Raw genomic sequence first — 802 nt, 5'->3', positions numbered from 1 at the left:
GGGGGGGAGTGGGAGGGGGAGTGGGGGGGTATTATAACTGAACAGCTAAGCAAAGTATCCTTGATTTGGCATGTAAGGCTACCTATATATGGCTCCAACTTCTTCCCCTCTTTGCCAGTGTGAAACATTCTCTTTACATAAATTGGTGTGCATCCTGCCCTAAAACATATCTTGTACATTCCTGTCTGCACAATTTACTAGCACTACTAACCTCACCCAGATTTCCTCAGTCATCCTATCTACACTGAAAGCTTAAGTCAGAATATGAGTATTCATCCTAATTAGTACTATTAATCATAATTAGTAAATCTCAGAGAATAAAAACACATCTTCACCCCTGGAATAAGCTATACATTCATAAAAGACTGATGGTTTTTTCCTCCCCAGCTACTGATAGCCATGGGGTTCCCTGAAAGACTAGTATTTTAAGCATAAACTACTTGCTTCCTTTACTTACTAACCACTAAAAATTCCTCATTTCAAATATACAGGGGTACTTCAAAAGTTTATGGAAAGACTCATTACTATCTTTTAATTCTATTTTTCCATGAACTTTTTAAAGTACCCTCATATATACATTTTGTCTTTCAATCTAGAAAAAATTTTAACAACTTACTGATCCTATTTATGGTGATCTGCTAAGGAATTACTCAGAATACAAGGTGAAGTGTACACCCAGGCAGTGAACCTGGGCAATTTTACAATGATTTTTTTTTTCCAGTGCTTAAGCATTAAAAGGACGGTACAGAAAATTAAACTACTTATTTTATAATTGTTCTGAAAAATTGCCTTTCAAATGCCA

General features: G+C 35.7%; 1 protein-coding gene across 1 annotated transcript in view; it reads right to left on the bottom strand.

The window, feature by feature from the left end:
* Positions 1–802, bottom strand: part of LOC103607903 (mannosyl-oligosaccharide 1,2-alpha-mannosidase IB) — a gene marked incomplete at its 5' end in the record, with an annotated part of 71,929 nt that overhangs the window by 5,181 nt on the left and 65,946 nt on the right. The window lies entirely within an intron of this gene.

This window comes from Galeopterus variegatus, unplaced genomic scaffold, assembly GCF_000696425.1.
Source record: "Galeopterus variegatus unplaced genomic scaffold, G_variegatus-3.0.2 Scaffold7828, whole genome shotgun sequence".
NCBI classification, from domain to species: domain Eukaryota; kingdom Metazoa; phylum Chordata; class Mammalia; order Dermoptera; family Cynocephalidae; genus Galeopterus; species Galeopterus variegatus.
Note: the sequence above shows the minus strand (reverse complement) of the source record. Positions and strands in the feature narration are given on the sequence as shown.